The following is a 26,105-nucleotide window of genomic DNA, read 5'->3' as shown; positions in this document are numbered from 1 at the left end:
GTAGCTTAGGTTTGGACTGTTTTCGGAATTGCATTAGCACCCTTTCCCCTCCCTACCGCCTGTCTAATCTTTGTACATAGTCACTTTTTTTTTTAGATGCTAAACTACTCGGTTGCCAGGCTTTTTCACTCAGGCGGTGATAGGGATTTTGTAAACAGTCCTGGGTTCACAATAGTTTCCATCTCTGCAAAATAAGGATTTTTAAAAAAACAAACCCTAGAAATTCATTACAGACTTTGTCGCCATTTTGGGGGGTAAAATGCTTAGATATTCATATGATGTCCACCCAGCATCCATTCCTAAACAACTTGAATGTATTTTCCAGGCTTGCTGTCCAGATCTTCTAAAGCGTCTACAAGCACTTGGTGGGGGAAAGGGCGATTTGGGTATTGCTTCTTGTTTTCCTCTTTTAAGGATTTTCTTTATGCTATTGTAAAATGCATTTATAGCATGCTCTGTCCCTCATAATAACTCTGGGCAAGTAATAGAAGATAAAACTATAAACCATATTAAAATACAAATATGCATATAACAATGTCTCTTTCTTTATTTCCCTCCCAGCCTTTGGATTGCTTTCCAAATAAATGTGTCTGGGACCTGATTCAAATGTTAAAGCAGCCATGCAGGATGCCACGAGAATGTGGCCATAACTTTCTCACTATGTGGATTGCCCCTGTTGTGTGGAATGTCTCCTGGTTGCTGCCATGCATATGCAGCTGTGACATGACAACTCTCCACAAAGAGGGACAATCCACATGGCAATCTGTGAGCAGATGTTCCAGCCCTTTGTGGAGCTGCTGCCTTGCAAAAGTGTTTCTTGGACATTTGCTACCTTCACTTAGGAATCCTCACCTTATTTGTAAGAAGATTCATGGTCCTAGATTTTCCAAATTCCTGCAGAAAAGAGACTTTTCTGGAGGGCACGCCTTCCTGCCCAAGAAACAAGCTTACAATTTGAACTTAATGAATGGAAGTTAATAGCAAAAGTGAGATGAAGGTGGAAGATGTTATGATGGGCATGATGGTTACCATCCTGTTTATTTATACACAGAAATGGTAACTTCAACATACCAGTGATATCTGTGAAGAGCAACTTTACAAACCTGTTCTTCTTCACAGTCAGGTTAATTTCAAGTAAATTAAAGCATATTTAGCCATGGGTTTTAAGATGGGACCAATGGATTCAAAGTTTCTTGATTATTTGGATATCCAACTTCCTATCCATTTAGGCATTGCTGTTCATAAATAGCAGCACATCTGGATTTTATTTGCTAATTTTTGTAGTTTTGCAGTCTGGAATATATTCATATTGTTGTTATACTGGAAAATGTAAGAGCATTATGAGGATAAATTCATTAGTACTTGGAGTTCAATAGACAGAAGTGCAAATCATTGTTATTATCTCTCTCTTTATACATATTTAAATAGAACATGATAATCATCTTTATGAACTCTACATTATTTATAAAGGTCATTGATGTTTGAGACATTTTGAGCCAACACCCACAATGGTAAATAGTCTTTTAAAGTGTCAAATGTAAGAAACGCAGACTCTCCCCTACCTTTTCAACAGTCAGTGGGGTTTTTATTCAGGAATGTAATAAGTGACCCAGTTGACAGTGGATTGTTTAAGGTTGCTTTTCAGTCCGAACTGTGGATTGATCCTAGATTGGAAAGGCAAGGCAGGCTCTCAAAAACAAAACAAAACAAAAGCAACCATATATATCTGTACTACTTGCATTTAGAAACTTTATCCAAAGTAAAAATACAGAATATTTGTCATTGAGAAAGATGTGCTTAAGAAGTTGAATTTGTGTTTTTCTTTTGAAGCTTTCAGTGGGAGGAGTATTCTGTGAAGGTGTCCTGGCTGTAGTCACCTGTGGCATTTTACATGTGATGTTGATGTATTAATATTAAACACTTGCAATAGGATCCTACCTCAACTTATGCCTGTTGTACAGGGACAGGAGAGCTCCTAACTCCCCTTGTTCCAGGATAGGCTACAAATATGCTGGTGTGTGACATCATGATGATGGTGGTAGCCACTACGTGCAGAACAGTGCTGGCAGAATGCCACCAGTGCAAGGGAGAAATTGTGGGAACTTGCGGGTGGGGAAGTAGAGATTAGTTAGAATTCTATGCTTGCCCAGGGGTGAGTCTTGTCCCTGGCAAAAACATAATGTTACACTTTCAAAAGAGAGAGCGTAAAACACTGCCACTGAAGTCAATGGAGAGTTCATGAAGATTGCCTTTCCTCCTCTGGGCTGCAGCCACAATGGTCAACCAACTCAGCAGTCAATCATGGCGCATCACCAGGTTACATAAGCTCCAGTCACAGATTTCAGATATCGATCTCCACTGCATGCAGCCCCAGAACTCTAGAGAACTGGGAGCACAGCAATGGGCGCTTGGCAAGAGAGCACTTTGCATAAGCAAGCATCCAACAGTCAAAGAGAATTAAAAAAAAAAATCAAGTTCAGGTGAATAACACTTTTCTTCTCAGAATGCTTATAGGTATTCTGCCTCAGAACTCTGGACACAAATACCGACCAGGAAACCCTACGCCAGTCCTGCTACTGGAACTGCAAGGACAAGACATCCTACCCAGGTAAGCGAGAGGGAAACCCCCAGAGATAGGGAGACTGGACCTTGAAGTCCACTTGCACCTTCTCCCTCCCTCCTCCCAACCCACCCTCCAGATGAGATGAGTGTGCAAACATGAATGGCAGCAGAGTATCTCCCACCCCTCCCCTGCAATTAGTGGGAACTATATCGCCACTAAACAGCCCTCCATTAAACATTAACGGATGGTAGCAGTGAACATACAATTGACAGTAAGAAGGTCCCTTTTGACAACAAACTTGTACAAAGCTGGTGAGATTCCAGCATGCACTGGTGTTTGGCAAAAGGGAATCTAGCCAACTCTATTGGTGAACACTTCTCCATTTATTTCCTCTCCTGGCCAAACACTCATGAGCCATTTTTTCCTTTCAGGATATGAGCGAGGTTATGTGGAGCAGAACAAACAGAAACTGCAAGCAGAGTTCTAATGCAACTCCCTACATTGGCTAGGTGAGTATTGTCTTGATGGATATGTTATCTCGTGGAACAGAAAACCATACACATCAGGGGAGAGTGGGAGCTAGGCTGAGACATGCAGAGAGCATCTGAGTGAAAGATCATTTCTCAATGCATCAACTCCTAATGAGCATCAGACCTATCTGTCTCAACTGCTGCCCATTGCTAATTACCACCTCCTGTCTTTCTCGTCTCTCCACAGGCAACCATGCAGCCATTCACCATGTACGGATGAAAGGATGAATACCATGAGCGAGGCCTATGAGCAGAGGGAAGCCAGATCTGCCTCTCTAAAGTGGATGGCAGGCACTAACGTAACAGGGGCATCCTTATCCAGAATGCAGATGCAGTGATGGTGGGGGGACGACATGTTACTATTCTGTTTATCATGCAACTTTCAAAGGCACAGAGGTTCTGGATGAACACCCCCCACTGCTATCGACACAGCCCCCTTCCTCTGTGATGCTGTCAAAACCTACCCCACAACTGATGCCGTTCAATAAAAGCTATAACTTTTTCACCTGTGTTTGTTCTCATGATGGTTAGCAAAAAGATAACTGCACATCCCCTGTTACCCGCCTCAGCTGTCTTCATGATGGGGCAGTACACATACTTGGAAAGGCAAAGTGGGTTCTGGATTACTCCACCATGACATCCATTGGGCTACTGCTAGTAGGAGAATAAATCTAGCAGTTGCCAATAGGGGGATGAATACCGGGTTTCTTGGGAAAATAACCAGCAACCCCTATTGAATATGCAGGGGCAACAACAATGAGTATGATTACAAGTATGGCTACTACTGAATGTGTTTCTCTTTCCAGCCTTCCTGAGAGACTATATTGACAACCTCTTGTATGTAAAACCACTGAGCTATGGCTCCACATAGGGCCCTTTCAGTTTTGGTCACTATGGCTGGATCATATTTATTATTATTGATTATTATTAATTAGATTTCTATACCACCCTTCCAAAAATGGCTCAGGGCAGTTTACACAGAGAAATAACAAACAAATAAGATGGATAATTGTCCCCAAAGGGCTTACAATCTAAAAAGAAACATAAGCTAGATACCAGCAATGGTCACTGGAGGAATACTGTGCTGGGGGTTGATAGGGCCAGTTACTCTCCCCTTACTAAATAAAGAGAATCACCATGTTAAAAGTTGCTTCTTTGCCAAGTTATTAGGGGCGAAGTAGAAGGAAAAGGGCCTTGTCATGGGTTAAGTCTCCAGGGATAAGTCCCTGGAGATTACAAGCATCACTTCATGCGTTTTTGTACCGTCTACCTCAGGGTTTCTGAGCATCCTGGGTTTTAGATTTATTCCTTCTCCCCATCCTATCAAAAATCATTGTTGTCAGGCATGGACAAATTTGGTTGTTTTGCCCTCAACGGATCATCTAGACCAGGGTTTCTTAACCTTGAGCCCCCAGATGTTGTTGGATTACAACTCCCAGAACGCCAACCACAAAGGCCATGTCTGGGGATTCTGGGAGTTGTAGTCCAGCAACATCTGAGGGGGGCAAGGTTAAGAAACCCTGATCTGGACCCATATCAAACTGGCTTCTGGGTGAGCTATGGGGTGGAGACCGCCATGGTCAGCGTGATGGATGATCTCCAATTACAAATTGACAGAGGGAGTGTTGCTCTGTTGGTCCTTTTTGATCTCTTGGAGGCTTTCGATACTATCAACCATAGTACGCTTCTGGAACATCTGAGGGGGTGGGGGGGGGAGGCACTGCTTTGCAGTAGTTCCCCTCCTACCTCTCAGGCAGATTCCAGATGGTATCCCTTGGAGGCTGTTGCTCTTCAAAATCTGAACTTCTGTATGGTGTCCCTCAGGGCTCCATATTGTCTCCAATGCTGTTTAACATCTACATGAAACTAACAGGAGAGAGCATCAGGAGTTTGGTACAGGGTGTTATGCTAATAACACCCAAATCTATTTCTCCATCTCAGCATCATCAGGACAAGGCATAACCTCCCCAAGTGCCTTTGTCTGCCGTTGCCACCAGCTTGTCTGATGGATACTCAGGGATGGACCTTCTTTGTTGCTGCCCCAAGGCTTTGGAATGTGTGTCCTGCTGAAATAAGAGCCTCCACATCTCCAACAGCTTTTAAAAGGGCTGTTATTCATTCAGGCTTCAAATTATTTTAATTATTCAAACATTTTAGAATTTTGCAATTTGTACTGTTTCATTGTAAACTACCCAGAGACACAGGTTTTGGGTGGCATATAAATATGTCAAATAAATAATAAACAGCTCAGAAATAATCCAGTCTTCAAAAATCAGATCACTGAGCCAGCGTGCCAAACTCTCATCCTACAAGCACTCTCACCACCAATTTTCTACCCCAAGGCAACACTTACAGCTCTGTGGAGCAGCAGTGGGACAAGCAGTGGAGACAATGGTGACAGGGTGGGGTGGGTGGTTTCCTCTTCTCTTTTCCTCCTTGGTTCTCTGGTATGCTTGTGCCAGCAGAATCAGCAGTGGTGTGGGGCTGAAAGTTCTGTCCCCACCAACAGCATGCCAGGATGATTAGCAGGGAGAGGAAGAAGAAAAAATTACCCAAAGCTCCATGCCTGGCATAGACAAGGAAATGAGAAAACGGAGGAAAGGGGGGAAAGGCTACTCCTCCCCCCACTCTGTCCCCACTGCCTCCACATTCATCCCAGGGCTGCTCTACGGAAATGCAAGCAAAGGGAAGTGGGGAGAGATCCAGATAATTTTTGAGTGGAGAAGAATTTGGGGGACTTGACAAGCTCACTTCTTATTTGCAGCAGGCCTTTCAAATTCCCAAAATTCTTCTTCAAGTCTGAACTCAGACTTCTACAGGCACACAGGATGACTTTTTCCTCTTAGGAGGCTATATTTGCATTTTCCGATGGTTGGACTTGAACCCACATCTGTTTCTAATTGCATTGCCCTTATCCAGTGAATTACTGGGCAGTCTGTGGTGCAATGGTATTACATTATTGTGGCTTTTTTACTGTTGTGTGTTTTTTGGTGCCTCCCATGGATGGGGTCATGTAGAGTGGTTGTTATGATTGGTGGGTAGTGGAGGATCTTCCAGGGATGCTGTGGAAGTATCTGTTGGTTTCCCACATTTCTACAGCTATAGTTATGCTGTAATAACATATCTTAATAGCATTGCTATCCCTGATGTAGCAGCATCCTTGGATCACCATGCCCAAGTGTGATAATTCACATTTTAATTTTTGTGCTGCAACATCATTAGTTGTTGTACACTTTTATGACACTGTTGGGACAGTTTCCCTGTCTTTGAGGCATTCAGCCTCTATCTTTCTCTTAATTTTAGAAATTGTTTTTTAAAAAATGTATCCAAGATTCCAGCCACCACCACCTCAACATTATTCTCTTTATCTACTGCTGAAAACTCCACCTGTTCTCTGGTCACTTCTCATCTTAGATCACTACAGTTTTTCTGATTTGGTCGTCTCACCTGATATATCTGCTTCATATTCAGTCATTCCAAAACACTTCTGCCAAATTCATTTTTCTCTCCCATCATTATGATCATGTCCTCTTTCATTTTCAGCATGGCTTCCTGTCCAATCTTGCAAGCTTGACTGCTTGCAAGATTATAGGCCACACCTGGAAAGTTCTGTATTCATTTTCCAACTGTTCCTCTTTCCCCTTTCTTGCCCACCTCACTCAGGTGTCTTCCCGGACACTCATCTTTGGTCCCTTTCAAACACTATTTCTCACTCTGTACATCTATTGTACACTACTTGACCATTCAGTATTGTATTACTCAGTACTTGACAAATGGAGGCTGACTGTGCGCCCTGACCTCACTGAAAAGCATTGCACATGATGTGAGACCAGGGTGATATACCACCATTCTGTCTCTGGTGTTTGACCTGGGATGGCTCATTCGCACCTGCAACTCATTACTGGATGGCACAGTCATCACGTGATGAATGTGCATGTGTAAACCAGCCCTGAGTTTTTCTCTTGTCTTCAGTGCATTTTCCATCAATTTAGCACATTTACTTAAAAGTTAATTGATGCTTGTTAATTTTGCTGAGAAGCAAGGTCAAAAATGAGACACACCCACATTAGCATGTTTATGGGATCTTTTACCTCTTCTTGGAGAAGAGTTTTAAGAAACCCTTTATTTGTAATATAATCTTTATTGGACAATATATAAGAGATAACATGCTAGCCACCAACATAAGAAGCTTGTGAACTCAAGGTGCATTGGAATTTAGCAGACAAATATTATGTACAATTTAATTTGATTGATAAAAGAGAAACATATATAGCTTTGAGGTCGAGCTAGGTATCAGTATGATGCATCTATTCTTACTGTTCAGTGCACAGCCTAGTTAAGCTTAATTTAACTGATTGATTTAAGCCAGTTTGTGTAGTTGCTATAAAGTCAGCCTACATCCTGGCACATTTCTGCTTAATGACTGGGGTGAGGATCAAGCTGTTTGTCAGATGCAGGAGTGTTCACAGTTGCACTTCAAATTAGCTATTTTCTTTCACACGTGCTCAATGTGGCAGTTCCCAGTTTCTGCCCCAGTTTCAGAAGCTCCCTTTGACTCAGTTGGCTGCCTTCCGAGATAAAAGTAGAAGTTTTCTAAAACAGATTCTGTACCATAGGGCAAAACTGCAAGTGAACAGACATTGCTATCATAGCACTTTAAAATAGTAATCAAATATGTTTCTCTGTTTGTGTTCAAAAGGGTAGAAAGGTAATTTGGCAAAGTGAAAGAAAAAGCCAGATTTGTGTTCTCGTTCTCTCTCTCTCTCTCTCCCCCGCTCCAACATTAGCCCCACATATCAGGTATAGAGCTTTAGTAACGTCTTCAAGGCTTAAAGGGGGAGTGGAAAGAAAAGACACGGGGGGAAAATACTGTTGTGCTGCTATTTTTGTCTTTCATTTCTTTATGACAACTTATTTGTACTTAAAGGAATCTTTCCAAAGAGTTAAGAAGCATCATTAAATAAAGACTGTGAAATGTGCAATATGGCTTATTTATTTAAATGTTAATTGGTCCAACGAACACTTCTAATTAGCTCTATATTTGCTTAGCAAAAAGTTTTACAAATTCTGATTGTGAAAAAAGCAGCTATTTTGAGCTGGTAAGCATGTTGCAGCATCAGCTATGATTTTTCTATAGTTCTCAGCCCTTGAAGGCACAATTTAATTTTTCATGTATGCATACTAGCAACGGTAAACACTTGCGAGTGTAAAGAACCTTCTTTAATTAGCTGCACAACAATTAAAGGATTCACAAACTAAATTGAACCCTGTCTCTGTGCTTACTAGCTGAATTCTACCACCTGTCACAACAGCACTTTGTTCAATCTGTTATGCAAAATCATTATAGCAATATAGCCGAGGAAAAAAAAAGAGAGAAAACAGCAATTATTTCTTACTTTTCTCTTGAATGGGTTATTTTGGGTTAGATTCATGTCAGGTTCATTGAAGCTAACCTTTTGAAATCTGTAACAGCATAATACTTATATGGCAGGCTTAGAATTGCTAGAAGACTATTTCATTTTACCCTTTCAAGAGCAAGGAAGGCACATTTTTAATGCAAGGTACTTTTCTCTGATCATTTGGGAAAGAAAAAAATTCCAAACGTTCTAATTCTTGCGGCAGCCTGTTATTTTTTCTTCTTCAGACAAAAAACAAACATGTAATAATACAACACCCTCCTTTATTATTAAAGCTTGTTAAGTAACGTAGAAACTTCCGTTAAAAATGCTACGGCAAAGCGTTGTCTGCGGGAATTGCTTCGTTTTGTTTGCTTGATTGGTAGCAACCTGTTCCTCTCTCCTTTGTTATCTGTTGGGAAGCAGAACATGATAAACTCTCTCAAAAACTGGGAAGGTGTGTCTATATTAAGATAACTTTCCCCCCTTCTAACAGATGTTTTTAAAAGGAGTGATGATTTTTTGTGGCAAATATTGTGTCTTCTACAGAAACCTGAAAAAGATGCCCCCTTAGCTGTGAGTGCCTTACTTCAGCATTATTTTGAGTATTGTTTTTAATTTATTTCATTTATAATCTGCCTTTTCCCCATTATGGAACTTGGGGGCTTAGCTATAATTGAATGGTGGGGGCACATCCCTGGACACACGAGGGAGGGAGACCCACACATGGGAAATGGCCCACTCTTCACTTTCCCCTCCTGCCTCTGACTCAGTGGCAAGCTGCTGGCTTCTGAGTGAAGTGTGGAGCATGTGTGATATTATTTGGATAGCGAGAGAAAGTGCATGCTGAGAATGTGTTGTTTTTCACCATGTCCATTTACGTAGTTCGTCTGCAGCAAAGACATGGGGGCAGGAGGATGAGGAGAAGGTAAGCAGCACAGGAGTCCATCTTCATTTCTTGTCCCTAGGGCCCACTTCCATCTTGCTATGCCCTGATGGACCTCAAGGTAGCTTACGTGGGGTTCCCATCCAGGCATTCACTTAGATCTGCCTAGATATAAGAATCCCAAGAGAGCCCTAAAATCTTACTTGTTTGAACTTACTTGTTTGAGCTAGATCTAGATCCCCAAGAGAGCCCTAAGAACTTGCTTGTTTGGCCTGGCCTTCCAAGGTTTTTAAATTGATTTTTAAAGTATTTTAATTAGTTTTAAATGGTTTTAATTGTTTTTAATTGTTTTTATATTGCTTTTAGCACTGTGTCTTAAATGGTGTGTGTTCTTATGTCTTTTTAAATTTGTTGTACACCACCCAGAGCCTTTGGATGGGGCGGTTTATAAATTAAATACATACATAGATGATTCAGCAAGGTGGTTGTATTATATACAATTTGACCATACCCTGCATAGGCTATGGTCTCAGGTAATTTAGATCTGAGAATGTAGGTGAAACTGTAACGTTTGTACTGTTAACACAAGTCTTTTGATGGTAGTTGTGTGTCTGCCCTGGAATGAACCCAGGAGCTCAATAGGTACAACAGGAACAGGAATGTGAAATCCCTCCCCTCCTCCAAGATACTTCCATCTTTAAGAACATAAAATGGCCCTGCTGGATCAGGCCCTAGAAGGCCCACCCAGTCCAGCATCCTGCTTCTCACAGTGGCCCACCAAATGCCCCTGGGAAGCCCACAGGCAAGAGCCAAGGGCATTCCCCCTGACCCACTGCTATTCCCCTGCAACTTTCAATATGCTGGCATTGCATGTTCGGGAGACTTGGCTGCAAAAGCAAATGTGCAGTTTTCACAATGCAGATCTGAATCAGACTTGTGTGCATCATATAAATATTATCTCTTATACTACTCCCCAATCCAAATTACGGGTTTTTAAGGTAATGTAAAGAAGATCTGACTCATCGTTATTAATCCAGTTTTTTTTTTTTGTTCACTTTGCCTGTCTGACAAGAACACTTTCCAACTTCCACTCTGTTTTGGACACTGATCCACAACATGTGCAGTTTTCACAGAAAACCATGGACATTCGCAACATCTTTAACAATGAATGAGATCTGTGTGCCAGAAATATAAACATTGCATTGTTAGCTGTAACACAGAGGCATCTGCAAAAGCTGCTAAAAATTGACATCTGAAGTGGCCTTCAGAAAGAAAAGACACATCTACCGGTACACTGCAAACTGAAACTAGTTTTAAGCCAATTTTCACTCTCAGGGACCCCCACAATGGAACTTTATAACTGTAGCCCTATAAAGGAATTAAGATCGAAGTATCATCCCACTCACAAGACTGTGTTTCCCAGAATTGCATGCAAGGAGTCATGATCATTAAAACCAGCTTCAGACCGGTTTAAATTTACAGTGCAGATATTCCTATGTATTCCAGAATTTTTCCAGAAAGTGTCCTTGTGGCATTCGAGATGGGCAATAAGAGTTAAAGAACTCTTCGACTGGGGAGGCTGAGCTGTTAGGTATTGTTTGTACCCACTTTCCAGTTTTAAAAAAATGTTCATAGTCAATCCTAACAGCTCAGTCCTGTGATGAGAAGAGTCTCGTGGAAATAGTTCATGTGTTTTTGATGATAAAATGCAAATATGTTCAGCTGCACAAAAATTTCTATATATGATTGGCATGTACATACAGGCATGTGTCTTTCCCACGTTACTTAGGGGGGGGGGGAATCAAATAAATCCATTATGGAATTTTTTCTCATGATGCTAAATGATAATGTGGGAAGTAGACCATCAGAATTTAGATGACCATCATTTGGTAAGACTGAATTTCTAAGTCTTGACATTGAAACATTCCCCTGAATAACTCTTACTAGTGGGCCCGGGCGCAGAGCATCTAGTTGGGCCCAGCCATCCCCTCTCCACATGCTGGCATGCCTGGCTTTCTGGCTGGCTGATTGGCCGCTTCCCCCGTTGCCATCCCCTGGGCCAGGCCGTCCTGCTGCCACCTCACCCCAGCGGGTGGGCTGGGGCCAGGCCATCCTGCCGCCGCCACCTCCCACCTCCTCCTCCCAGCCGGCAGGGCTTCACCTGCTGTCTGCCCACCTCTTCCGGCTGGTGGGGCTTCGCCTGCTGGCCCTCTGCCTCCTGGCCGCCGCCATTATTTCTCTCTGTTTTGATGCTGGAACTCCCGCGTGCTCTAGCGCATCTACACGCTAGTACTTGATTGCTCCCCTCACCTCAGAGTTCCCCACCCTCACCTGAGTTGCATTCCTGCTCCTCCTCCTCCATCCCGTTGCTTCCATCCCCCTCACTCTTCTTGGTCATGGCTGCAGTATTGCTGCTGCCTATTGGTCAAGCTGCAGCCCCAGAGACCTTCCCACCTTCACCCGAGCACCACTCCTGCTCCTCCCCACAAGAGCAGCAGCAGTGGTTGACCAAGCAGTGGTTGACCAGGCCATTTCTCGCTGCCGCCGCCACCATGGCCCGTCCCTTGCCTGCCTGCCTCCCTCTGACAATGGCCTCAGTAGCCCCAAACAGCAGCAGTGGTTGACTGGGCCCTTCCTTGCTGCCAGTGCTACCATGGCCGCTCATTCCCCTCAGGATGTTGACAGAACATCTTCCGACCAGTAACAGTTTCATTCAAACTGACCTTAACCATCACAAGCTTCTCCTCCATATCTGCATATGGAATCCCCACTGCCCAGTTACCATGATGCCATAGGCTCCTCCTCCCTGTCTGCTTATGGAATCCCCACTACCCAATCACCATGGTGCTTCTGCTCTCACAGGCTCCTTCTCCCTATCTGCATATGGAAGCATCCAAAACACCAATAAGGTGTTTCAGCGGGGGCATGACTTGCCACATCCCCACGTATCCCCCTGGTCCGTCTACAGGAATTAATAATATAGATATTTGGGTTTCGGTAAGCATTTTCTTGCTGGTCAGATTAGTGTTTATCTTTCCCTATAGTGTGTGGGGCTCATCTGTTGTAACTATCATGGGACACTTTCATGGCCTATTTATTTATTTATTTAATTTATATAATGCTTGATATGTACATCTCTAGGCAATGTAAGGTAAAGGTGAAGTGTGCTGTCAAGTCAGTGTCGATTCCTGGCGACCACAGAGCCCTGTGGTGGTGTACAAAATTTAAAATATTTAAAAGTTACAAATTAAAATACATGACAATAAAACAATAGAATAAAATCGATATTAAAATAAGTTTTAAAATTATTAAACTTGATTCTAATTAAAAGCCTGCAAAAACAGGAGAGTCTTGAAGTTCTTCCTGAAAACAAACAGGGAAGGAGATGCTCTTATTTCAGTATGGAGCATTTTCCAAAGCCCTGTGAAATAGATGGCAACATCAGGCATGAAGTACTCAGGGGCTGACTAACCCTAGCCAACATTTTCTCTCCCTTGCCTACAAGGAAGTATGAACAAGGAAGTATGAATGAAAAAAGGCACATGGGAGAGTCTGAGAGCTACCCTTCAGAGCTTTCAAACGTAAGTCAATCTAACTGGTACAAGACACAAGGAAGTTTTTGTTGAAGCAAGGGTCAGGGTTTAGAGGGAAATTATAGGTTAAAAAGATGATAAAAACAGTTCAAACTAGATCCTAGCATTGCACATCTGATCTGCAAGCAAGCTCACAACATAAGAGTATTTCACAGATGGGTAGCTGATGGACAGCTTCCTATGGGGAAAAGCTGTCAACTTTTCACAAGATTTTGATGTTTCAAAGGTTGCTGCTGTGGATAGGTTGGGGGAGGGAGTTATTCTCCTCCAATCAATGTGGAGTCAAGCAGGTCAAGTGCCACCTGCTCGACCAATGGGCACTGGGTTCCCACACCAAAGAACACACCTTCTGGGTTGGGTTAGTCCTTTGTTGGGTTGTTGCAAAGTCCTTAACAAAAGAACTTTGTTAGTCCTCTTCTGTTGCTGGACAAGATGCCTGGGTGTCTGGCTTCCTGGTTGATATCAAAAGAATGAAGACGGAGGTGGCAGTGGTTTCCAGGAGACAAAGTATGATGCCATAATGCCCATCTCCCTAGTGTTAGATTAACTTAAATAGCAGAGTTGCTACCCTCTGCATGGCATTCTTGGCAAAGTGGAGGAAGTAGCCTACATGACTTACTGTATGTGCCTCAGCAGAATGGAGCCTTTAGGTCAGGAGACAGGGATGGTTGATTCTGGTTTAAAAAGGGAGAGCTTTTCTCCACTCCCAATTTTCAATACATACTTAATGGCCACTGGTTTCCCATTATTGTGATAGATGATGATCCAGCAAGAATTTGGGTCTGTCAGATCAGCTATACTGGTTCCCTGATCAACGCTTGTGCAATTAGCTTGACACTTTGGTCTGCATGAGTTAGGCAGATTTCCCAGTTAAAACTAGTAGGAGATATTGTTTATGGGAGAAGGGGAAAAGGGCATTGTACACTTGACAATGATTATGCCTATTAGTATTATAGTGTTTATTGTGAGCGTTGTGTTCAGTGCTACACTTTGCAATGATTACGTTTATTATTTTTGTATGGTAGTAGACACACAACATACCGAAGATGAAAAGGTGTATTCCCGCAGAGAGTGAACTGAAAATTTGTTTACTTGCTGATAGCATGCTAAAGCTGTTGGTATCATATGAATAGCTTCTGTGGCTGAAGTTACAGAGTTTGTACTTGGGTGAAGGACACACAATACAGGCATTTCATAATCTGGGGTTATAAATGAATAGCTCTGATTATTCCAAGCGACCATAATTTTTAAGGTTTACAATATTTTTAGATACTTGTCCCACTGCATCATTTTTGTGAAAAAATGTGCAAACGGGCACAAGGAAGCCTTTTGACATATTCTGACATATTCTCCATGAAACGGCATGCGCAAAATAAAAGCCAAAGGTCTGAAGTTGTGGAAGAATGTATGTTTTATGTTCTCTTTATTTGAAAGCTGCCACTTTGATACTGACTTGTAAAATTCTTGGATAATTTGGCATTGCAAAATGAGAAACTGAGACTTGCCAAATGTCTCTTGAATGCACTTTTTCAGTTCTCATCAAAGTATCTGGCTTGTGTAATGTTAGTCTGTGACATATAGAGCGGATACATCTAAATATAATTTAAGATTTATTTTAATTCACTTCCATATGCTGTGTGACAATATTAGAGGTTTTGAAACAATGACTTAGAAAGAATGCAAAGCCAAAAGTAAGCCAAAGATTGGTTCAGGTAAGACTGGGATGCTTTTCAGAGTTCTGCTCCTTGGTCTCTGTGTAGCCCTATATTGTTCTGTGCCAGTGCCTGAAATATACCCGGAATGTTAGAACATAAGAAGAATCCTGCTGGATCACCCACAAGGCCTATCTAGTCTAGCATCCTGTTTCACATAGTGGCCCACCAGATGCTTCTGGGAAGCCCACAGGCAGGAGGTGAGGACATGCTCTCTCTCTTGCTGTTGCTCACCTGCAACTGGTATTCAGAAGCATCATGCTGCTGGGGCTAGAGGTGGCCATTGATACCAGATTGGTAGCCATTGATAGACCTGTCCTCGATGAATTTGTCTAAGCCCCTTTTAAAGTCATCCAGGCTTTTTTGATTGATTAAGTGCCGTCAAGTCGGTGTTGACTCTTAGCAACCACATAGACAGATTTTCTCCAGGATGATCGGTCTTCAACTAGGCCTTTAAGGGCTCTCAGTGGTGCATTCTTTGCTGTTGTAATCGAGTCCATCCACCTTGCTGCTGGTCATCCTAGTGACAGATAATTCCATAGATTAATTATGAAAAAGTACTTTGATTTATCGGTCCTGAATTTCCCGATCTTCATGGGATGACCCCTGGTTCTGTCCCCCCCCTCCCTCCTCCATGCATAATTCTATACACCTCTATCATGTCTCCTCTTAGTCACCTCTTTTCTAAACTAAAGAGCCACAGGTGCTGTGGTCTTGCCTCATAAGGAAGGTGCTCCAGTGCCCTGCCCATCTTGGTTGCTCTTTTCTGTACCTTTCCCAGTTCTACAATGTCCTCCTTAAGATGGTGACCAGAGCTGTATGCAGTACTCCAGATGTGGCCACACCTTAGATGCTACTGATGCTCTTTCCAGAGCAGCCCCATCCCCTAAAGCAGGGATGTCAAACTGTGGCCCTCCAGCTGTTGTTGGCCTACAACTCCCATCATCCTTAGCTACTGGCCATTGTTATTGGGGATGTTGGGAGTTGTAGGCCAACAACAGCTGGAGGGCCACAGTTTGACACCCCTGCCCTAAAGGGTTTCTTACAGGTTTCACACACATAGTCTCCCATTCAAATGCAAACCAGGATGGACCCTGCTTAGCAAATGGGTCAATTCATGCTTGCTACCACAAGACCAGTAATTTCAAAACACCTATCCCTATGCAATACCAGCACAGCCTCCTTCTAGTAGCTGTTGCTGGTGTCAACTTGATGTTTCTTTTTAGACTGGGAGCACTTTTGGGACAAGGAACCATCTTATCTATCTGTCTGTCTATCTATGGAAATTGCTTTGCTAACTTTTGTTGAAAAGCAGTATATAAATATTCAAAGTTCTGGCACAATGATATGACGTAACTGCACAGGCAGTCAGATTTTGTAATGCAACAGCATCACTGAGGGCAAAGGAAACCCATTTTGAATGTAGGCAAAGCTTCCTGCATATGCGAACACTTTTGAAGCAATCACCAAAAATTGCTGGAATTGCTGAAAAGATAGGGTTCATTTCAGTGTTGCTGAAAAATTCCCTCAAAAGCAGTGATGACTTTTGTCTTAGTCTTAGGTGTTTACTTTGACTATCTAAAAACGTAACCTCTCGGGTTCAAACATGAGGCCCAGGCTTTCATGACTTGTCCAGATTTACTCAGTAAGTTTCCATGGAGGAGCAGGGATTTGAATCAGGATTTTCTGCATTCAAATCTCCTAGCTATTTTACACAACCCCACATATTCATTCTGAGAAATGTACATTTCAAATGCTACACACTTTTAGTGGTTTGCTTCCATGCTCAAGAAGCTGTTAAAAGAATTAGTAGTTACACAGCGGTGATTGGCAATTCACATTTTTGATTTACCTTATAATCTAAGAAGAGAAAAGCCACCTTTAATGAATATTCTCTGACTTTGTGATAAATATTATTGTAGCACAAGCCCACAAATTGTGCAAATGTTTCTTCTAAATTCTGATGTTCTCACTTGTCCCTGCCTGTTGTCAAGGTATGCACAATGGCACACCTGTACATATTGAGATGCTCTCTGATTACAACTCTGTTAGGTTTTCCTCTAATAATTCCACCCTCCAGAATGTGATGGAAACACCCTGAGAAGGCAGAACTCACATTGAAAATTCAGTTATCTTTTCCTCTCTGTACCTTCTTTCACCCACAGAACAGCCCTTTCTGTTTCTAGACTCTTTATGCAGACTGTTTTCTCTTGAGCAGTTAGAATATTTATGAACATTTCATGACATCATAGCAGCTCACCCCATGCCATGAGAAGTTGCAAACTGCCTAGTAATTAGCCGTCAATGTTCACTTTTTTATTTGTAACGTTTTTGGCATATTGGCAAAATTGTGGGTTTTTTTCCTCCATGAACCTGCATATTCGGTACTTTAATGTGTCATCTCACTTATATCTTTATAACTATGATATGCACCCTAAAATGATGTCAACTCAGAAAACTGAAGTTAAAAATAAAAGATAGCTTATTTGTCCAAATCGAAGATGACTCTGAATTTACAATGACCCTCTTAAGAAATACAGGTTAAATGCAGGTTATATGAATTGTATTATATATGTTATATGAAAGGCTATGAATTTAAGATGAACCCCTGATTTCTAGCATTAAAAAACTTGGGGAAAAACTAGTCTTGGATTCAGATAGAATTGCGGCATTGAAGTAAGTGTATCTTTGCTATGCCCAGAGAATTCTAACTGCACTATTGTAAGCCTACACCACAGGATGTAGTGATGGCTTCAAAGTTATCAGTCAAATGCTCCACTTTTGTTTCCCTGATCTTACTCAATAAACACAACAGTGGTAATATAGAACGTATCAGTGGAGGGTTGCTTGGGCCCAGATACTGAGTTGTAGTAGAAGAGATTGCTATCTTCAGTCAGTTTTCTAGTATTAAGTAATAATTTGCAAATCTGTACTATTGACTATCCATTAGATTTTCCCTTCAGTGTACTGTACAAAAAGGGGATTCTAGGGCTTTGTCTTTTGAAGATCAAATAATGATTAATTTTTTTAAAAAAATTATCTCCCTGCTGGAGCCTATATTCCTTTCCCCTCCTGCCTTGATCCACCTACATACCAACAACTCAGCTTCTAGCTCCTCCCTCTTCTTCTCCTTCTGCCTCTGTGAAAACGTCTGTTTTCTCAGTGGGACCAGCTTTGAACCTCCAGAATTCTTAACCAACTCGTTTCTTAAAATAATCTTTACAAAGAGCAATCACGTTAGGAAAACAGGTGCCAGTCACGAATGGTTTAGGGGAAGAAAAGTGTTTGTCCTTTCATCTAATGCTAGAAAAGAGGGTTCCCGAAGGCTCTTTCCTTCCCACTGAAGGAAGGGGGAGCCTCTATCCTCTGCACCTTTTCCTTAGGGCCAAAACATGTGTTTCACTCTGCTCCAGTTACAAGGTAGATTTCCTTGCAACTAAGGCCAGTATGTGCATAATGTGAATGACCCTGATACGTGGAAGTGACATTTTTTAAAAAGCAGCTGCAAGCGGCATCAAAATGGACTGAGGCTGGGAGAGGGTAGTTGAACCTTCCCCCCTCCCCCATTCTGCTATTCGAATAGCAATTGCCTGCACCTTACCACCACAGGCGCACATAGGATGCTGCCTTATACCCTTGGTCCATCTTGCTCAGTATCTTCTACACTGACTGGCAGTAACTCTTCAAGGTTTCAGGCAGAAATCTCTCCTACCTGGAGATGCCGGGGAGTGAACCTGGGACCTTCTGCATGCAAGCATGCAGATGCTCTTCCACCAACCTATGGCTCAGTTTCCCAAGGGGAATATTTTACAGCACACACATGAAGGCTCCAAATGCAAACCAGAGTGGACCCTGCTTAGCAAAGGGGACAATTCATGCTTGTTACCACAAGACTAGCTCTCTTCCCCTAGACCAGCTCTCCACTAGCCGCTTTTAGCCTTTTATTAGGAGAAAAAAGATAGGCATAATACCTGTCTTCTCTCCCCACTGCCATGGGGCTGATGGTTTCAGGGAGGGGCAATCACAGTAATAGTTTAAATCTGCCCCAGAGCACAGGGACAGTCTAATGCTCTTTGCCCTCATTCTGGATTTTAAGTTTTTTAAAGATAGGAGATCTGTTGTATTCTATCCAGTGATCTTTTGCAGTTTGTTTGGACATTTGCCGCAGGGCAGATCCTGTAGAGACTGAGGGGGAGGAGTGAGAAAGGGAAAAGGAGGGAAAGGAGGAGGAGAAAATGGGGCTGCTGGATAAACCTGTAGTTAAATCTACACAAGACTTCCGTGTGTGTGTGTGTGTGTGTGTGTGTGTGTGTGTGTGAAGCAGCTATAAAACAAGATCCTGTTTTGGATCTCTTGCATCGCATCTGTTTTGTCCCCTAGGTATAAGCAGGTTACTTGGTAAATGGAGTAGGGTGGGACGATTTTTGCCCCACCACCTGAGGACAGGATGTCTTTATAGTTAAGGAATCACAAGCGACTGTTTGTGCCCCTTTTGGATATTTGGGACTATGATGGGGTGTGCAGCTCTAATCATTCTGAACTAGGACACATTCGTACATGTTTTGTAATTTAAGAAGGCCGCACTGTTTAACAGCAGAAAAACCGTGTCTTTTTAACCAACTTTTCTTTCTGTACCCTGTAGTGTATGTACTCTTCTCTCTGTGTAAATACAATGTTGGCAAACTCCCTTTCCCTGTCTCCTTCCCTACCTGATCCATTACTCTTTTCTCCACCCCTGCCCCAATCTCTGTTCCCTCTGTGCACCACCAGTAATCTCAATGCATCTTTTCTCTCTTTTTTCAGTTTGCCTGGAGGGTCTGTCTGTCTGCCTTTCCTTTCCTCTACCAACTAGGAAAAGAGGCATTGTTCAAAGTGGCATGCCTTTTATATTTAGCAGTAGGAAAGCAACCTAGTGTAGTGCCCTGGCTGTGACTGTCGCTGTTTTCTCCCTTGCGAGTGCCTTTGGGACCGGGAACCATGTCCTCCTTTTTCTCATTCCTTTTGCTGTGTAAACTGCTTTGTGAACTTTGGGTTGAAAAGTGGTATATAACCATTCTTAATAAATAATAATAAATTGGCCTCTCCATTGAGTTTGGCAAGAGCATACAAAGTTTTCAACAATTCTGGCAAGAGCATACAAAGTTTTCAACAATTCATGTACAGAGGAAGTCTAACAAGTGGCATCCAGTGAGCCCTTTCACACAACCATATGGGGGTGGGTTGAGGGAGTAAAGAGCTTCCTCCCTAGTAGCCACAGACAATTAGAAGCTCTGTCTGGGTCACCAAACTCAGCACACACACATGAGTAAGGTAGCCATGGCTTCCGTTGCTGAAATTGGGAGCTGGAACATTAGACGGTCCTCTGAGAGAGCTTTCTCAGCATGCTTTGCACTGCCAGTGAACTGGCAGGCCTCATTACATCAGCATCTGTCCTCTGGTCAACTACATCTGGCAATCCCCGTTAGAGGGGAGAGTGCTCCAGACCTGTTAGTTCTCTTTACTGTTCTAGGAACGGTAAATGGATCCACATGACGAAAACAGCAATGCAGGAGAGCTCTCTTTTCTCCTACCTGAGTTAAGAGCAGGCTATAAAAGTTGGGCAACCCTGTTTTGAGCAACATGGGTTAGAGGGATGTTTGCGCATCCACACACCCATGCAAACCAGGATACAAGGGCTCCTACCTTGATATTGATGGTCTTGTGAACAAGCCCAGTATGTCTGGCTGACTACAGTATAGTGGTGGTGGGGAAACCATGATGCCAGTTTGACCATATGCCTTTGAATGCAGGGAGAAAAGTAGCAGTGCACTCTATGTGATACAGGCACTCACCACCCCCTCTCCCACTTTGGATGGGGTTGGTGAGCCTTAGATATTCCCATAGAGATGCCGGGAAGCCACTGACAATAGATATTTGGCATTCCCCCAGGGTTTCACAAAAAGAAAGAGGCCCATGGGTCTCACATTGTGCAGACCTGATCTGTCCATATTGTGTAGGAACAATTAGTCACATTTGTAAAGAAGCACTATATCTTTAAGTTTGTGACATGTATTTATTTATACATTTCACTGGGGTATGTCAAGTTATATCTCATCACAGAGTCTGATGTAATCTGAGGCAAATCTGATGCATGCATAAATGAATTAAGGATTGCTTCTTTTTCTGAGACAGCTTTGAAACTCTTTGGGTTTAAGGCAAATAGTTGATATGCCCATGACACCTGTGTCCCCTGCATAAATAGCAAAACTGCTGTTTCTAATACTCTTTCCTTTCTGTGATTGATGCTGTAGGTACCACAGCAATACAAAAAGAAGCTTCTCCATCCATTCCAAAACATAAAACTATTTTTTAAAAAAAAACCCAAGTGTCAGGTCCCACTTTTCTCATCCCTATACCTGGCTCCGCATCTGTGTATCTGGATATGAGGGAGCCCACCCAAGTATTCAGGCTTCGGATTATCTAAATGCTTGAAATGCTCACATAAATATTAGGTTAAATAATGTGCGATTATGGTATTTTGTAGTGGTCACAGTTACACAGTTTGCAGTCTTCTGTGGTATTCTTACGTTTTCTGCTTCAAACAAATGGTCATTTATTTGATCATAAATGATTGTCTGTTTGGGATGGAGCCATATGTCAGTGATAGAGCACCTGCTTTTCATGAAGAAGGTCCCAGGTTCAATCCCTGGCATCTCCAGATAAGGCTGGGAAAGACTCCTGCCCGAAATCTTGAAGTGTTGCTGCCAGTCAGTGTAGACAATATTGAGCCAGGGGGGTCAATGGTCTGATATCTAGGCTATCCACAGGATGGATGGGAGAGGGGGAAATGGCGGGGGTGGCAGCCGAAGAAAACTGCTGTGGGTGGGTGGCCAGTCAGTGATAGGACAAGTGGGAGGACAAAATGGTGGTGGACGGGCGGGCAGAACAGCGGTGATGGTGGCCGGCCAGCCAGCCAGCGGGCAGGGGAAGGAAGAAATCGGGCAGGTGGGTTGGGTGGGAGAGAAAACAGCAGCGATGGGGGAACAGCGGCGGTGGGAGGGTGGTGGTGGTGAAATGGCGGAGGGGCAGGCGACTAGAGGCGCAGATGCCTTTTTAACCATTTAGGCTTGCCACTCGACCTAGCTGAAAGAGCTAAGCATATCTGATATTGGGCTTTGCCGGCCCACCTAGTTTATTATTATCATCATCCCCACTGGGAAGACCTGAGTTCGAATCCCCATGCAACCATGAAACTCACTGGGTGACTCTGGGCCAGTCATGTATCTCTCAGCCTAACTTACCTCACAGGGTTGTTGTGAGGATAAATATAACCATGTACACTGCTCTGAGCTCTGAGCTTTGGAGGAAAAAGCGGGATATAAATGTAAACAAACAAACAAACATAAGTAAATAACTAAATAAAATAGTGCACAAAGGGGACTGAGGAATGGGGCTTTTGTAAGGCCACCTAGTGAGCTCATGGGAGATTTGAACCCAGAGACATCCTGTTTTATAGCTCAGTTGCTTAGCCACTATGCTACATCAGCACTCTTTTTCTGCACAATTTTGCAGAGTATTTAAATATGCTTAAGATGAACAGAAATGTTCTTAAGAGACCAGGAATTGTCTCCCCACCACCCAATTTTAGTCATGCTATCTGTACTTTAATCATCAGCCTCAGCCGTCCGTGGTCTTGTTCGCTACACCTCCAATCGAATGAATGAATTTACTGAGCGCTATTCTGTTTATGAGCAGGCATCTTTCTCCCCTGAAATACATCTATTTATTCCACTGACACCTACCACTGAGAGAGATAATCCACAACAGGCACAGTTGCTGTCGGACTTGGCCAACAAGCAGCTCATGACTCAGCCAACAGATGTTTCAGCAGCTTAGGTCAAAGGGGACTTATGGGCCGTGTTTCCCCCCTCCATTCCTTTTACTTGTAGAATGAGCGCCAGGAATGTCAACACCAGGTACAGGCATTTGACCTAACCAGTAGCAAGAGCAACCGAACTAAGGCCCCGAGGAGATGAAAAGGCCAAAGCATTAGTCGGCTGAGCCAGCAAGCTGGCTACAGTCCAGTGTTTCAGACAACTCACACTAGGATTGTATCTGTGGAGTTTAGTAATAATGTGGTGCACTTCTCTGAGGGCTTGTATCTAAGCTTATGCTCCTGACAGGTACCCTTGTGAACAAGATCTCACTGGGCTTCCATGTATGAATATTTCACTCTCAGTCCTGCTTTTGATCTTGGTTGCATATGTGCTTTTCATGTTATACCTAGCTTTGCACAAAATCTATCTAAGCCCCCCGTGAAATGGTAATGAAATGATCAACAAAGGTAGGGGGCTTACAGATGTAAATAGTTTTTAAATATAGGCAAATTTATTTGTACGGACTTAACCCCTTTTACCTTTTCCTCTTTACATTCATGCGCAAAGAGCTTGCTTCTACAGTCTGACTGAGAAAAAACTACATTAGACTGTTATATGCATGATTTCATGTTTGTGCCATGCCATTCAGATAGAAACAGTTCCTGTTCTTAAAAAAAGGTATGATGGAATTGTCTCTTCCAAATTATAGAGGAAGATTGAGGCTGTCTTCCCATTTCCTACTGGGTAGCTTTTCACCCCTCCTCTAAGGTACACACAATGGGCACATTAAACACTGCTGCTTCATGAACCTCTGTTCATGTCAAGTCTTTCAGTACCGGAACAAGAAGTAGGAACTGCTGTTAAAGTGCAGAAGAATTTTTATTTTTATTTTTATTTTTTATTGCTTTTCAGCAAAACACCAACACACAGTTGACGTAGCCTGTCCCAAAGGGGCTCACAATCTAAAAGAAAAGAAGGGAGACACCAGGAACAGCCATGGGGGTGGGGGTTGCTGTTTTGGGTTCAGTAGGGACAGTTGCCCCCCCCCCCCCGCTACTATATAGGAGAGCCCCCACTTGAAAAGGTAATTGTCAGCCCCTGCTAACTGAGCAAAGAGGCACCTTTTTAAAAGTGGCCGATTTTTTTATTTAGCAGGGAGAGAGAAACTGGCCCTATCCATCCCCAGCACAGCATCCTTCCAGTGGCTGTTGCTGATGTCTTACTCATATTTCTTTTTTAGATTGTGAGCCCTTTGGGGATAGAGAGCCTTATTTTATTTTATTTTATTTTATTTTATTTTATTTAACTTATCTATATCTATGTAAACCACTTTGGGGACTTTTGTTGAAAAGCGGTATATAAATATTTGTGTCTGTATTCATATTTAAGAACATAAGAACAGCCCTGCTGGATCAGGCCCAAGGCCTAGCTAGTCCAGCATCCTGTTTCACACAGTGGCCCACCAGATGCCTCTGAGAAGTCCACAGGCAAGAAATAAAGGCATGCCCTCTTTCTTGCTGTTGCTCTCCTCTTTGTCCAGTTAGCAATGGTCCAATGCTATTGCTATGAAAGAATATGACAGGTTTTAAAACCCTGAGTTCTGTGGAAATGCATGTGCATTATTTTATTGTTTAAAAAGTGATTCTGTGAAAACTCTGGCATTAGCTTCAATTCAAAGGTGATTTTACAAACACTGGCTGACATTCTGCACAGTCTAACTTCCGTGATAGGAAGAACTTAGAGAGAATTTTCTAAACAAGTCCAGTGTTTTGTACCTGGAAAATCAGTAGGACTGAAAATCAAGGTGTAGCTGCACACCTTGAAAGGCAGCCCAGGCAGGGCTGTTGCGAATCTCCTTGAAGCAGCATGCAAGCACTTGGAAACAATGGGAGTGGCATGAAGCAAGTGCCCACATGCTGCTTGAGGAGATTCTCGATTTACATCAGATCTATTAAAATCACGATTTAGATCACTAGTTTTAAATCCTTTTTTTTTTTAACATTAAGAATCATTCTTACTGGTATACTCTTAATATTTATAACCAGATGAAGGTTTCATTTTTGGTCCTCTTCTAGATAGAAAAATTGCCCAAAACAATCTTACAGAAACCTCTGGAAGAGCATGACATTGTGAATGGATTAATGGAATTCATTTACCAAAAAATTTAAACATTGCATATATACAGCCTCATGCTACATAATTAAAAACTAATCCTTATTTCATGATGAATAACCTTTGGACTATAACGTATCTTAAACAGAAAACTATCTTTAGATAGATTTTTTCATCAAAAAGCATTTTATTTTTAAAATCTGATTTAAATAAAAAATCCAATTTATGTTTTAAAAATCCGATTTTTTTGGTTTTGTTTTTTTTAAAATAATTGATTTCTATCCACCCTGGTCAGTCTCCACAACAGCCACAAAATATTTCACAATATATTTCAAAGTTGTGCAGCAACTCCACTAAATATTTCAAGTTGTGCTGCAGCCTCAGTGGCTTCACCGAGGTTAGACTGTGCAGAATGTCGGCCATTATCCTTTGGGAGTCTGTTCGTGATAATACAATCAAATTTTGATTTAGTTTTTTTTAAGCAAAAGTAGCTGCTTTAAAATAAAGGAAAATCCAGCCATGGATCTGTTGTCTAAGAAAACATTTTGACTGACATACATTACTCAATGGAAGTCTTAAATAGATTAAGTAGTCCTTTAGAGTAATCCTTGAGTAGTACTACTGAGTAACCCAACTTGCATGTCAGCCACTATTCATTATCTGCTGCATTTATATATCATCTTTCTGCCTTGTATTACTAAAGTTTTAGGTGAGTGACTGAGCTTTTGCATCACTTATCTGCTACTTATGCATACAACAGCAAATGAAATATTGTTTCGCTATAGACTCTTTAGGGGCAAATGATCACTTGGGAGAGTTAATTTTAGTGAAAAAATAGTGATGGTGGAAAGTGTTTACTCCCTTTACTGTGTGCCTCTCTCCTGAGTCTGATTTTTTGATAGAAAAGAACCACTGCTAGTCCACTTCCTGATTAAATTGGAATGATGAGTTTAACATGTAGTTTGGCCCTTTAGATGCAAACTAATAACAACCAGATGGCTTGTCAGCTTTTTAAATCTTTTAATTTTGGATTATGATGGATAGACGATAGCAACTTCAGTACAGCTTACGAAAGAAGTTATACTCAAATACATAAAGCCACAGAATACAATAGATGCTTCTGTGGCTATTATTATTGAAATCAATGATTTCTTTTCTGAAAAATCAATGGGTAACAATATGGTCCTTAGTTCGTTCCAGTGTTTTTGTTTCATTATGTTGTTGATCAGATGGTACTAGTTTTTAGACATTTTCATATGACTTTCAATTGTATGCACACACACCCCTTTCCAGTAGGTAATACAGTTAACATATTACCTAGATGGGTTTTAACAATGCAGTGATACCTAGCCACATCTTTATTTCATCTGTGGGAGTGGGGGTGGGATATTACATCACCTCCTGTCCAGTATTTAATTAATGCTCATTGTATATGCAAATAAAATGTATACAACACT

At 42.1% G+C, this 26,105-nt stretch overlaps 1 protein-coding gene across 40 annotated transcripts in view; it reads left to right on the top strand.

Annotated features, from left to right (window-relative positions):
* Positions 1 to 26,105, top strand: part of ZNF536 (zinc finger protein 536) — a 658,276-nt gene that overhangs the window by 333,398 nt on the left and 298,773 nt on the right. The window contains exon 7 of one of the 40 annotated variants that reach the window (XM_053270758.1): positions 12,881 to 12,956. The exons of the other annotated variants lie outside the window; for them this stretch is intronic. The gene's annotated coding sequence lies outside the window, so the exon portion shown is untranslated. The remainder of the gene's footprint in view (positions 1 to 12,880; positions 12,957 to 26,105) is intronic. 40 annotated transcript variants of the gene reach the window in all.

Source organism: Hemicordylus capensis, chromosome 9 (assembly GCF_027244095.1).
Source record: "Hemicordylus capensis ecotype Gifberg chromosome 9, rHemCap1.1.pri, whole genome shotgun sequence".
Lineage (NCBI taxonomy): Eukaryota > Metazoa > Chordata > Lepidosauria > Squamata > Cordylidae > Hemicordylus > Hemicordylus capensis.
The sequence above is the reverse complement of the archived record's forward strand: the minus strand, read 5'-3'. Positions and strand labels throughout refer to the sequence as shown.